The 14,746-nt window shown below is 38.0% G+C and overlaps 1 protein-coding gene across 1 annotated transcript in view; it reads right to left on the bottom strand.

The window, feature by feature from the left end:
- The window catches only part of LOC115047291 (potassium voltage-gated channel subfamily C member 1-like), a 48,101-nt gene that overhangs the window by 19,402 nt on the left and 13,953 nt on the right, over positions 1-14,746 (bottom strand). The window lies entirely within an intron of this gene.

Below are 14,746 nucleotides of genomic sequence, written 5' to 3'. Positions count from 1 at the left end.
GTATATTTTGCAAAATCACTTTTTTGTGTAGTGCTCATGCACTATATAGTGAGATTTATTTTCTTTGAACACCACTGTGATAGGAGGAACAGATGATAGTTTTAATTTTCACCATTTTGAATAATTACTTGTTACTTCTGCACTCGATGATGCCTGCTCATTTTTTTTCAGTCCAGACGAAATATATGTTTCTTGGGGTGTCTGTATGGAAGAGGCGGGACAATGCTGTCTCACATGCTGCAGCACCGTGACCATAGATCCTCCTCTTCATTATAAAATGGTGAGAACTATAGTTCTTACAGTGGCTGCACTGCTGTGTTTGAATAAGGAAGCAACTTGGACATGAAATACAATCTTATGATTCTAAACATCAAATATGATATAACAGGAACATAGAAATAGGAAACATCAGTTAGCTCTGCAGTCTGTGTGCACAAACATACATACACACTGACACATGCACCTGGAACCAACAGTTTTAAGGGATTAACAAGGTGACTGATCCATGAAGTGAAAATATACTTTTAAATATACAGTGTTTTATCCTGTGAAATGACTAAAGCTCACTAATGTAACAACCCATGCTGGGATGGAAGAATTGCTACAGCTCACATTGATAGGTGTGTTAGTGTAGACAAGCTAATGTTATCCTTGGTGAACAGTGTTTATGAAGTGTTCATACAATGTCTGGGGGGTGTCTTATTTCATAAAAAATTATAGTAACTTTTAAGGGTATGGACATTTTGATGACTAGTTGTCTTAGCTAACAACTGAAACTCATTCAACCTGGCCTTTTGATTTATTACTTTTCACTGCAGAACCCCTCTCCCTCATTCACTCCCTCATTTTCTACCACTGGAGGGTGCTGTAGCCAATCCCAGCCAAAGCTCTAGATGAAGGGGGGGTATCGCCTGGACAAGTTGCCAGTCCATCACAGGGCCAACACATAGAAACAGACACAGCCAAACAGCTTAATTTCCAATAGGTAATTGCAGGTTACCAATCAACCTGGACATGCATGTCTGGATTGTGGGAGAAAACAGGAGTAACTGGAGGAAACCCACTCAGGCAGAGGGAGAAAATGCAAACTCCACACAGAAAGGCCCCAGGCCTGGGAACCAAACCCATGCTTTTTTTCTGCGATCAACAGCGCTTACCGCTTTCCCGCTGTGTTGCCTCCACTGCAGATCCATCAAATGCAAAATATCTACATACCCTAGCCTTGCTGTGGTTTTAATTTGATACAGTATGGACCTATTGTTGGCCCAACACTTGCTGCTGGTATTGCAAATGTTGTTGTGAGTGTTTACTGAGGTAGCAGTGTGAAGTGACTTTAATTGTTAAGCAACCAGAACCCCACAGCCAACTGCCCCCCCTTCTCCTGAAAATAACTTATATGGTATGGTCTCCAAAATGTTTACCTTGACTGACACAGTGACAGTGTAGAGTCCTGTGTTTCGCTGCTTCAGTGTTGTGAACCTTTCCTGGTTCATCACCTGTACTGATGCCCAGAGGAAAGGAAGGAACGTAAGTCTAAAAAACTTTCAACAGGTTTGTTTTACACACAACCAATTTGAATCAATGGCTTCTGCTGGTTCCCCTGCGCCCAATGCTGGCCTGTGAAGTAATGCAAGGAATTTATTATTTATTTATTTATTATTTATTTATTTATTTATCCGCAGGTGAAATCCAACATGACCAGGCAATAATAGGAACTGTTGAGTTGTCTGTTGCTGGGTATTTATTGATGCAGATCTAATAAATTAAAAATGTTTCCTTTTTGCCCCCAGTGTTTTATTTTAAACTGTTGTTGGTCATTGAATTTGTTATCCTATAGCCCATCTGGAGTTGTCTGATGCTACAGATAAATACAACAGTGTAAAAGAAACATGTACAGTGAGAAAAAACATAAAACTGACCATTTGAGAAGCTGGAAAAGCACATGGATAACTAATAAAATAAATTATTAATGATGACTCCTGTGTGTCTTTGTATGTGTGTGTGTGTCTTTCAGCTAAATGATTAAGACAGACAGATGAATCTTCCTCTAATCCTCAGAGAGCACAAGTCCCACCTCTTATTATCTTGTTCTAATTTAACACTTCTATATAGAGCTGCCCTCGATAGAGACACACAAACACACACACACACACACAGTGGTAATAGGGATGTGTCATTTAATTTTAACTTTGTTTGTCATCCTTCATCAGAAATAAACTCTATCCATTTCTGGCCAGTATTGATCATTTAGGTAATGTGTATACATGCTTTCTCTGCAGTAACATGTTGCATCACTTTTTGTTAGCTCAGTGAATTATCATCCTGCATTGTAACAATATGAAGAGGTTATCTATATTTTGTCTTCAAGAGAGATGGAGACAGACATTTACTTTTACTCATGTATATCTAATACATTACCAATATTAATATTTCGTCAGTACAGCAAAATCCCTGACAGCCTTGATCTTTCTCATTATTCTAATCAGTGGTGATGGGGACTGTTGAGCACTGGTGCCTCTAGGGTCCTCTAAACTAAAACAAAAACTAAAGCTGGAGCTGGTGAACGTTATGAAGAAGTGGGGAATCGTGGGCGTTGTTGTCTTCACCGCCACTGACATTATCAGGGTTTGGAGGGTCAGTGGTACAGGAGGTTTTTACCTGGAGCCTATTTCTCCAAAGGCATTTCCTCCTCCTCCGTTAGCTTTTACATAATTTCTTTGATTACTTAAGATCCAGACCTATGATGACTAAAATCCTTCATTCAGTCAACATACACCTTCGTAAACACAGGTCTTTGTAGGTAAATGTATTGGTTCTCCGTGCCCATCAGGAAGATAATTACTTTAATTCTGATACTAATTACAATTAGTGACCTGATATTAGCATTTATGTGTTTATTAGGTTAACGTTGCTGCAGCTGTGTGTCATTGCATCAGGTTATGCACATGTGCACTGTCATTCAGGATTGCCTCTATTGTATGATGGAAACATTGGAGTGCCGCTTCTGTCATGTGCTTCAAGATAAAAAAAAAAAACAAAACAAAACAAAATGGAACACACACATACATATTAACAATGTAAAGCAATTCAAATCAGAAGAAGTACAGTGGGCCTGCAGGAGCACAATTACTACTTTCAAAATATAGCTTTCATAAACAAAAAACTAATGCTAGACCCACAGTGTGATCTTGAGGCAGGAACACACTGCAAGTGTTTTGGAGTTACTTAAAGGAAAATTAACCATTAAGGAGTGTATCACTGTTGTTTAACTCCATAATGAATCCAGAATTAGGAAGCAGGAAGCTGCTGATAGCTGGACCATAGAAATACATAAATGTTGCACTGACTCACCAGATTGTATTTGTCTATGGGTTAGACAATAAGTTGTCAAAACAAATGGTGCATTGAAGGGTCAGATGTATGTGTGTGTGTGTGTGTGTGTGTCTACAGTTTAAAAGTGAAATTACTCTTTCTGATGTATTATTAGGACATTACTACAGGAAGTAGGTATTAATATCGGAATGGTGACGAAGAGTCAAGATAGGTGACTGGTTTTGTTTTCATGAATTAATGTTCAAACTTCAATCTCTGACTCACCAAAAGCTGTTTCCATTGGTCAAAATAAATGCAAATATTGTTTCTTTTAAATCTATTAAAAATCTGATAACCAGAGATCACCACCTCTCATTAATTTAGTTTGTTGGTGATCAGTAAAAGTTTCAGAAACTCACTTTCTCAATGAAAACACAGCACAATGAATGCCATCAACATTTAACATACCACATGATATAACAAATATGTGATTTTTAATGTAATGTAATGCCCAACATTATAATTTAATTGCATCCTTACAAATACAAATATCTTAATTATTTACTTTGTTGAAAAATCTAATCCTGTTTCGCCTTGTGATGGACTGGCAGTACAAGATGAATTAATGTCATCCTGTTAGACATAATTACGACAAAAAATTATTCTTTCTCCTATTCCCTTGAACTATTTCTCATTCTGCTCTGTATCATATTCTTTGGCTTCTGTGTGTCGTTCAGGGTGAACTACATTTCCTGAGCTTCTCTCCTGCACAACCTCCTCTCATTCTCACTCTCTCTCTCTCTCTCTCTCTCCCACTCTCAACCCAATCGGTAGAGGCAGATGCCCCCCCCCCCCCCCCCCGAGCCTGGTTCTGCCCGAGGTTTCTGCCTCTTAAAGGAAGTTTTTCTTTGCCACTGTTGCCAAGTGCTTGCTCATTGGGGATCTGTTGGGTCTCTTTAAATCATTTTGTAAAGAGTTTGGTCTAGACCTGCTTTTCATGTAAAGTGCCTTGATGTAACTTTGCTATGATTTGGCACTATACAAATAAATTGATTTGATGTAATTTGATTCCTCTTTCCGCTCTCCTTCATTCATGGTTATCCATATTCTCAGATTCCTCTGTACATTATTGTTTTTTTTGGTCACTTTTGTGTCCCTGTAACCTCACCTTTAGTTTTGCTCCAAATAGCCCTGTTTCCAGTTTCATAATGCTGCACAAAAAAATAAAAAAATAAATAAAATAATAATAATTTAAAAAATTGCCACGTACCAACCAGCAGACAATAATAGCAAACAGCTAGTGGGGTATTTACCAGCTAAACAGACAATGTGTCATTAGAAAAGAATACTGTGCATAGAATGGATTGCCAATGTCACTGTTCGCACCAGGTTTTTCAAGCCCTTAACATGGAAAAGCAAAGAAAAAAGTTTAAATAATCAAAACTATCATTTTAATTTTTCAACCTATTAATTATGCTGGTCAAATAAAGACTGAAACATATTAATTTATCAAGCAAATTTTATCTAAACATCACAACCCTGGTCTGTAGTGACCTAGTCTCATCTGCTGAAAGGGAATGTAAACCAGGGAACAATTACATTTCCTCCAAAGTCTACCTGGCAAGATGAATGTGTTAGATATTGATGAAGTTTTTCCGAGACATGGTTACAGGATTAAAAAAACATCAACCATACAAAATATTGACATTGTTTCAGGATAATTTAAATAAAATAGTTTTTAAATTATTTTAATTAACTGTTTACCTCATATATGGGTTCCCACTTCGACCACCTCTGGTAAAAATGTTCACTGAGTTCACAAATTGTTACTGGATGACATCATAACTTCTCATTTGTAGCAGTGACGCAGCAATTCAGCTGCCCTCTCTTACCATGCAGAGAGGGCACACACACGCTTTAGCGCGCGCACGCACAAAACATCCTTCATATATAAATACACTGGTTGCAAATTTGAATACTGTTGCATTATGTTTCTCGAGACAAAACTGCATGCACTCTCTCTCCCACTCTCTCTTACACAGATGACAGATGGCAAAGCGGTACTGTTTATACTGTTTATAGTCTTGCAGTTATCATTTTACTTTTGTTTGTATGTAAATTAATTTATCTCTTTCTCCTTTTCGAGTTGCCTTCATCCCATCCTTCTGGTGGCTCATGCTTTGCTGCATCCCTCAACCATTTTGTTGTTGTGTTGGTGTTCTCATTACTATATCTCTTCCTGTCTCCCTGTTGTTCACAGATGGTGGCATGCAGGGGGTGTCAAAGAACAGCTTCAACATAAACAATAACACACTCCTCAAATAACTTTAATGTTTCTACTTAATTTAATCATCCATTTCAAACCATCCTCTTTAATATGCTACTTTTACTCACATTTATACACACTTCTATACCTTCTATACCTACTATATGAGCTGCTGAAGATGAAAGCTAGGTTCTCATAGCCTAGATTGTTTGCTTATTCAAGTCTGTAACATAGGGTTAGAAACATTTTGCTACTCAGTAGAACATCACAGATGCATTTCATAGCATAGCATTACACTTCTGACCTATATGTTTTATCTATCTACCTATATCTTACTATTTACTTATCTTATCTTTACTACTTACTAAAACTTATCTACCTATAAGTTTTACATTTTATATGGCCTAATATTATCAGAGTGGCCAATCAATTACCTAAGAGGTTTTGAATCCTCCTCTCCAATGGAGTTACTCAAATCATACTAAGAAGGGCAAAAACGAATGACTACTGTACTGTCTTTACTTTCTCAATCAACATGTTGTCTAATGAGTGTTGGAAAATTATCATGAACGTGTAATTTAATTATGTATGTATATGCTTATTCAGTTAGAGTCATGGCCAAAAATTGAGAGATAGATAGATAGATCGAAGCCTTATTGTCTCCCTTACACTTCGTTAAGATAATGCAACACCTCTTCCAGAAAATCATTGCAACTTCTTGGAATCGTCAGTTTTTTTTTGCATGCCTTTCTTCTGGAAATATGGATCACTTCTCTGGCAAACCTTTTTTGCACTGCTCGAGGTTTTTCGGATTTGAAGGGCAAGTTCGTCTTTGAAGGCTTTATTTTGTTTTTTGCCATGATGTGCTTTTGAAATTGCGCACCAGAAGACAAACAAGGACCCCACTGTTCACAAATAGACATATAAATGCCAGACTGGAGTTTGCCAAGACTTACCTGAAGGAGCCAAAATCCTTCATTGTTACAGAATGTTGATATGATGTTGATAATGTTCATTGTCTATACAGAAAGTATGATAACCTGAACCTTGAAACATTCGATCCCAATGAATGTAAAATGTAAGCGATTGACAATGAACTTGACCCTGAAAGCCAATTTTATAATCAAATCAATAGTAACTGTGAAAACTACACAAATGAACAATTATGCTCTACTGTTAAAATAGGAGGGTTTTTTTATTTATTCGCTTCATAGAAATTACTTCAAAATTAAGGACTTTCTAAGCAAATTCATTAAATTTAATGTAATAGTCAGAGAGTTGGTTATATAATGAAAACGCTCCCAATGTGCAAATGGATGGGTTTGAGTGCTTTACAACTAATAGGAACAATAAAAAAAGGGGGGAGGAGAGATGCAGATCAATCAAAAGCATGTCTAATGTTGAAATGTTGAGAAAATGACTGAATATCTAACGATTGAAATCTCTGTAGAGAAATCCAAAAATACAGTTATCAGCTGTGTATATCGAACACAGATATAAATATAGATCTATTAAACCCACATGGAAACACAAAAAATAACAGATTTCATTAATTCTATGTGCAGCAATAGTCTTCCTTCTGTCATCTTAAAACCAAGCATAACAATAATAGACACTGCTACATTGATAGACAATTTATTTACAAATACGCTCGAAACTGAAATAACTGCTGGGTTGCTGATAAATTACCTAACTGTATTTGCTTTTTTTCATCATAAGCTATTTCCACACAAAACACTGGAAGCAGTTGCTGCCCTCAAGAAGGACCTTAGGACCATAGGAACCAATCTTGGAATGAGGTCTAGGCTAAGGATAATCCAAATAAATCCTATGATGCTTTTCTAACCATACTATTCAAATTATATGATAAACATTGAAGGAAGTTGCTAATGAATTCAAGAAATGTTTTACCAATATTTAACCCAACTTAGAAAAAGCGACTGTGGAATTGAGCAATAAGGATGGCTTGGATCAAACTATAATGAGACAAAAGGCTTTTTTCTTTTTTTATTAATGCTGTAATTGAAGACGACATCATTGATATTGTTAAAAAATCCAAGAACAAAAAGTCCACTGACTTGATGGGTTTTGATCTGACATTTGTTAAAAATATAATGGAATGCATTGTAACTCCATTGATGCATATCTGCAACCAATTCTTTCTAACTGGCATCTTCCCTCCTAAAATGAAAACTGCTAAAATTATTACCATCTTTAAAAATGGAGACAGACATCCATTTTCTAATTATAGACCAGTCTCCCTGCTCTCACAATTCTCTAACATTCTGGAAAAATTTTACATACAAAGGCTTGATAAATATCTAAATAAACGCAATATACTGAACAACCATCAGCATGGTTTCAGGTCTAACAGGTCCACCTCGATGGCAGTGACCGTACTGGTGGAAGAAATCTCAACTTCTGTTGATAATAAAGAATTTACAGTGGGGGTTTTCATTGATTTAAAAAGCTTTTGATACCATTGACCACAGGCTTTTGATGTAAAAAATCAGGAGATATGATATTAGAGCCTATACATGGCTAGAAAGCTACCCGGAAGACAGATTCCAATATGTACAACTGAATAACAAAAATTCAGATTTATTATAAGTTATATATGGTGTTCCACAAAGATCTGTGCTGGGTCCTATATTGTTTATTTTGTACATAAATTATATTTGTGATGTGTCAAAACTGTTGAAACTTGTTTTGTTTGCTGACAACACTCAAAATTAATGATGTTGAAATTTAATGAGTGTATGAAATGAAATTCTTGGTATTGACGATAAACTCAACTGGAAAATACATATAAACAATGAAATCTAAATGATCCAAAACCATTGCAATCCTATATAAGACAAAATAACTTTTAAATCAGAAATCCACTTAAATACTATGCTGTTCACTCATCCTTCCATACATCACTTACTGTGTGGTGGTATGGGGGAAGGCTTACATAATATTAGTATTGGAAAAGCTGCTCCTCCACTTGCAGCGCATCATTAGCCACTTGCTAATCTCCATGCATGTCTTGGTTTGGCCTCTTTAGTTTTTAGTGTGTGTGTATGTGTGCATGCGCAATTTAGATCCTTCCAATTTAGGAACTTCTCTTTATTGTGTAAAAAGAGAAAGAACAAGCATGGGAAGAAGTATTACAGAAATTTTTGATAAATAAAACTATCACATCCAGTAACCTGTCACTGTTAGAATCCTATCAGCAAGTCTGCTTGGCTGTCATACTTTTCCCAATTGGCCATCCTCTGCTGAGAGGCTTTGTGCTGTCTATGGCATGTAACCCATGCCGTATTTCTCTTTGTGTGCTGGTCTGGTGGATGGTCATCAAGGCCACTTGTGTTTGTAGCCATGCTTGTTATTTTGTGGATTTTATGGTGAACTGAAGCAGTGTGCGGCTAGTGCTTGCCCAGGCGAAGCAGAGCACTGTACTCACACATGCACACACACACGGACCTGCAATCACAAATTGATACAACTCAGGAAATGCAATGCTTGTTAAAACACTGTCATACTTAAAATATTACATTATACTTGTATTATACAGTTTTTAACTATACATCAAAAAAATGTCCCTCATCAGCTTTCAGGCCAAAGTCCACCCTACCTGTGTCCATAATTTATTTCATGCCTTCTTGCTTCATCCCTCACTTCTTCTCGTCTTCTCATACCCAAAGCCCTGCTGTAACCTAACCTAACCAGCCTCAGTCTTGCATAAACAACCAAAAGCTCTCTGATCTTAACTGCCATCTAGCCTTCACCAGACATATGTATAAGCAAAGCTGCATCAGCAAGAAGAGTTGGGGGAAAACTGAAGATCGATGAGAGTATTTTGCATGAAGCACAAAAGAGGTTTGGTGTCTTGTCATTATAAATCAAAAAATTCAATCCCATCGATCACAGCACATTTCCATGCATCATGAATGAAGCCAGTGAGCAGTAGGGTTCGAATCTTGTGTCCTCTGCTCTGCAGAATAGCTGCGGGGTATGCTTGCAAAACTGGTTTCCATGTAGCTCATTTAGCTGGGACATTTTCCTGGGTGATTCAAGCTGCTAAGCAATGCTTTTTGGGGTAGAAAAGACTGGGTGGATAGAAAGAGCAAAGGAGGGAGTGCAGAGTTACAGATACAAGCTAATTTAATGCCTGAAGCTCTGAAGTGCACTAATAACACAGTCCAACAAATAGCCAAGGTAGAACAATGATGCAGGAGGTCAGGAGGAGGAGGAAAGGTGCTGTCACAAAGTAATAGTGCCAGTGGCTATTCGACAAAAACAACTTCAAGTTGCAAAGTAAAATCTTCTGTGTTTAGGTTTATGTATGTGCATCTAGATTGAATCTGATCTGTCTGTTTTACAAACTGAAAACAGTTTTTTATAGTGTGTATTTGTAAGAGGGAAAATTTGACAATAGGAATCAGCACAGAAAGAAAAACATCAAGGAAAAATAAAGCAAGAACTTAAACTAAAAGAAGTATAAGGAGCAAATTCTACAAAGCCATAAACCTTAAAATGTCAGCAGCGTTTCTTCCTCCTTCCTCTCCTGCTCTGCTGAAGTGGTGCTGCAAGCTGCAGATTGCTGCAGTGCTCCGCTGCAGAGGTAGCTCCAATACTCTAATAAGGGATGACGCAGCTCTGCAAAATAGTGCCCCAGGCTGAGCAGAGAGGAGCGGTTGCCAGAATATGAACACCACACATACCTATTTGGAACAAATAGCCAGTAGGGGCACTGTAGGACACTTCCTGCTGTCAAAGAGACCATGGTACAGATCCCAACTCCACAGTTACTTGATTAATACTTCACCACTACAGCAATCGACATGGTTTTCAATTATGGGGATGTTATAACAATTTACTATTTTTAAAACGATAACCTTTTGATGAACAGGTGACAAATGCTTTTCAGCTGTTGTGCATTTCCATTTTTTGTAATTGCTCCAAATATATATTTGTATAATTGTTCATATTTATATGGTTGTTTATATTTCATATTTTATACTTATTAAATTGGGAACCTGCTGACTTTTTACCTGGATTTGTAAGCTTGTAAGAAAAAGTCAGCACACTTACACAGGTTGGCGAATACTGCATGAAAGGGGAGTGGAAACGAGGATCAAAGGCTTTGAACTTTCCACGACAATGACTGACAGCTTGACCCAGTCTGCCTACCCAGGATTGATGTTTTAAATGGCGAGTTAGATGAGCTTATCAGGTGAAGGGGACTCTTTATTAAGGTCAAATATTGATCTTTCATTGTGTGTGCTTGTGTGCTGGTGTGTCAGTGTGGGCATTCTTCACACTTATGAGAAACTGAAGAAGCCAAAATACCAATACAACAGTGTCAAGTGAGATCCCTGCAGACACAAATGTACATAAATATGTGTGTGTGTGTGTGTGTGTGTGTGTGTGTGTGTGTGTGTGTGTGTGTGTGTGTGTGTGTGTGTTTGTGTGGGTGAGAGAGGGAGAGAGAGAGACTGATGAACCAACTTTAAAAGTCAGATAGTCTCTGCAGTAGCAAAGACAGAACTGGTGTAGGAACCAGACTAAAGATGTAGCTCAACCACCAACCCACTGACCCACACACAAACTTGCATCAACAAAATACTGTAGTGCCCCAAAGGCTGAACAGCTGTTTGCTTGCCTGGAAGATTAGGCAGACAATAGATGGAGAGCAGACTCAGCTGAGACAGAAGAGGTCATATGTTGACAAAGGCAGGGCAAAAATAATAACAATAATAAATTTGTGTTAAAAAATATGTTGATTATTTTTGAAACTGTTCCAGGCTCAGGTGCGTGCATGTCTGTATGTCATATGTTTATATGTCATCTTATTTATGTGACAATGTCATGGGACTATTGCCTATTGAGATGTGGCTAGATCACATGATGATCAGGTCATGCCTTTTGTTTTTCACATGATACACTTATCTAAGAGTAAGAACAGACAGAGAAGAAATCACACCAGCAGCATACAGAGAAATTCTTTTGATACAATGATAACATCTCAACAACTACTAGTAGGATCTAAGAAATATGACATTCTATTTATTATTCTATACATTATATATTCCATGTCCCCAGAGAGGGAAGCACGGCAGCATAGTGGTTAGGACTGTTGCCCCACAATAAGAAGGTTGTGGGTTTGGTTCCTGGCCTAGGGCCTTTCTGTGCAGAGTTTGCATGTTCTCCCTGTGCCTGCATGGCTTTCATCTGGGTACTCTAGTTTACTACCGTCCAAAGACATCATGTTTGGGTTAATTGGTGACTCTAAATTGTCTCTAGGACAGTCTCTGAGTGTGAGCGTGAGTGGTTGTCGGTCTCTGTCTGCCTCTGTGTTGGCCCTGTGATGGACTAGCAACCTGTCCAGGGTGCACTGTACCATGCCCTCGCCGAGCGAGCACCCCGTGACCCGGAAATGGATAAGCGGTTGAAGATGAATGTGTGAAAGAATGTCCCCAGAGGACAAATCCTAGAGATCTTGTTGATGGCTGTGGACAGAGCACTCTCTCTGGTATCCTTTTTTTTTTTTTTTGATTCGACGGCAATAGCAGGGTCAGACCGATAACCTGGAAAATCTGATGAACTGACAGTGTCTGACTGGCTGACTGACTTCCTGTTTGACTGAGTGACTGAAAGTCTGACTATCTGCATTCTATCTGGTTGTCTGACTGGTTGTCTGTCCAAATGACTGATCTCTTTGGACCATTGGTTGTGGCATATCACACAGTTGTAGTTTCTGGTACAAATAGGATCAGCAGGGTGCAGTGTTACTAACTTAGTGTAGTGCTTTGGTCGTGAGTGGTACACTTAGTACAGTGATTTCTTCTGGAGTAGTAGCTCAGCAGCTAAAATTAGAACCTGTTTTTTGAAGTGACAATGACAGCAAACCTACTAAAAAGTTCCTGAGGTATGCGTATTCCTAAAATAACACTACTAATATTTGACCATAATAAAAGATGTGTTTCCAGCGTACAAATAAAGATTCATACAGGACAGAAACACTCCCACAAAGTAAATAATGGAGGGGTAGTGGTTTGATTTTGCCCCGCGGTTAGGAAGAAACCTGTACAAATGGAGGAAGATGTTGGTTGACTGCTACAACTTCAAATGAAAACTACTCCAAGGATTCCGCAATTCATTTGTATTAGAGAGACAGGAGGAAGTGGATTACATGGCTGACGTTCCTTATTCATCTTGATACTCTTTTCATTGTGACATGGTCCTATACAACTACATCATACACTGATGTAAAGAAATGCCTGAAGATACATTAACTAGCAGGGTCGTTGTGTTTGACTTGATCAGGCTGCATGCTTCCTTCCCCTCTTTTCTTTCTGTCTGTCATTCTTTCTCTCCTTCTTTGAATCTATTTCTGAGTCTGTGTGTGTTCATGCAGAGCTATACGTCCCTTGAGTGATTTAAGAACAGCACATGACCTCAGGGATGACAAGAATGAGAGCAAGATAATGGAATTTGATATTATACAGAGGGACAAGGGAAAAAAAAAAAGAAAACCAGTAGACAAACTTAGGGCAGTGCACTTTTTCTGCTTAATTCTCCTTCTCTTCCTGATTGCTGCAGTGCTCCACTATGTTGTTCACACTTGTCCTTGAAAAATATTCTTTCCATTTAGTGCACCCTCTCCTCTCCTATCCTCTCCTGTCTTTCAAAATAGACCTCACTACTTCGGAATCTCAAGCCCAGCATGAAGTCCAATGAGGTCCATGAGTCCAAAAAAAAAAAAAAAGATTTTCTGACCAAAATATCTGGACAATGGACAGACATTTGAGTGCATTTTCTCACAAGCTGAAAAGCTTTATCATCAAGCAGAGGTAATTGGAGAGCCACAATGAGGTACATTAGTTTGGTGTTCTGCAAGGAAACATACTCATTTAGAGGTAAAGTAACTGACTTGATGTTGACTCTTTGTCTGTATGTTTGGATGACTGTCCAACTGCAGTGTCCTGAAAAAAATGGAAAGGGGTCCGGTAATGTTCCCCCATATGAACTCCCTCAAACATCCTTGAAGTGGATGGTCAGCACTTTAACCTTTTACCATTGTGCTGCTTTGAGCTAAATGCTAATATCATCCTTCAAACATAAATTTAATCACCTGAAGAGCATACCAGCCCTGTTCAGTGATTACATCAGTAAACAGATTAAAGCAAGTAATTCATGGTCAAAATCACAGGGAAAATGAAAAAGAAGGTGATTCAAATTCATCAAGTCATTCACCCATAACATTACACTGTAGGATACATCTCTATCACCTTCAGCGGTGCTGTGTTTTTGGCACTAACTAGCAAAATGTTAGCATACTAAATGAAAACTGGGATCATGACAAGCGCAGCATGTTAGTACAGTACTCTCTGTGCACTTGACATATCTGAAGACTCTTCTCTTAAAAAAAACAAAAAGAGAAAATGAATACAAAAATCGGGAAAATTCTAATTATAATTCATAGATTTATATAAAACTCAATTTCTTTTCTTCTGCTGTTATTCTATTTTCTACCAGTCTATTCAGTAAATATATGAAAGGGCTACAACAGAGAGGACAGGCAGAAGAGGACGTTCACGTTGACATGAATTGGCTTATTGGAACAACTGCAGTTTTCATGGCATATGGCAGTAAAATGTAAAATAACATATTCTATATTTGCAGATGTGTGTCTTAAACAGTAATAAGATCTGCTGACTGTTATACCACCAACATTACACAAAACATCATTAAAAATAAAACAAAAAGAAAAAAAAAGAGAAATCTGTATATAGCATCAAATCATAACAAAGTTACGAGGAACTTTACCTAAAGGGCAGGTCTACACTAAATTCTTTACAGAATGATTTAAAGAAACCCAACAAATTTATCCATGAGCAAGCACTTGGCAACAGGGGTGTGAAAATATCCTTTAAGAAGCAGGAAACTCAGACAGAACCAGGCTCAGGGTGGGAGCCCTCGACCGGTTAAAAGATAGAGAGAGGGGAGGGAAGGAGATAAGGATGGAACTATGAAACCATACAAATATATATCTCAATTTTGAAGTTATACTGGGAGACAGTGACACAAATCATTTGAAAATGAATTAAACAGTCCTGTGTGGAGCTGCAGCAGTAACGACGCAGCAGACCAGTGACAGTAGCCACATTGCACATGTTA

This window comes from Echeneis naucrates, chromosome 8 (genome assembly GCF_900963305.1).
Source record: "Echeneis naucrates chromosome 8, fEcheNa1.1, whole genome shotgun sequence".
Taxonomy (NCBI): domain Eukaryota; kingdom Metazoa; phylum Chordata; class Actinopteri; order Carangiformes; family Echeneidae; genus Echeneis; species Echeneis naucrates.
The sequence above is the reverse complement of the archived record's forward strand: the minus strand, read 5'-3'. Positions and strand labels throughout refer to the sequence as shown.